Raw genomic sequence first — 378 nt, 5'->3', positions numbered from 1 at the left:
GTTCTTAAACAAGATACCAAAAGCACAGACCACAGAGGAAAAGACTGATAAATTAGACTGTGTTAAAATTAAAAACAGTTCATCAAAAGATGCCATGAAGAGTGAAAAGACATACCCACAGAGTGGGAGGAAATATCAGTCACACAAATCACCGACAACATGAATAAATCATTAAAAAAAAAGGATAATATTGAGTGAAAGAAGCCATGTGTACAAAAGACATCTTGTAAGATTCCATTTAGATGTCTGAAAGCAAACCAAACTACACCACGAAATGGTTTTGGATTGTGACATGTAGATGGCAAAACCAGACAGCAGAAGTGATTACTAGGAGAGTCGGGGTAGTGGTTATCTCTGTGGGGAGATGTGATCTGTGAG

The sequence above is a fragment of the Myotis davidii genome, unplaced genomic scaffold (assembly GCF_000327345.1).
Source record: "Myotis davidii unplaced genomic scaffold, ASM32734v1 scaffold109, whole genome shotgun sequence".
Taxonomy (NCBI): Eukaryota; Metazoa; Chordata; class Mammalia; order Chiroptera; family Vespertilionidae; genus Myotis; species Myotis davidii.
This window is presented reverse-complemented; position numbering follows the sequence as displayed.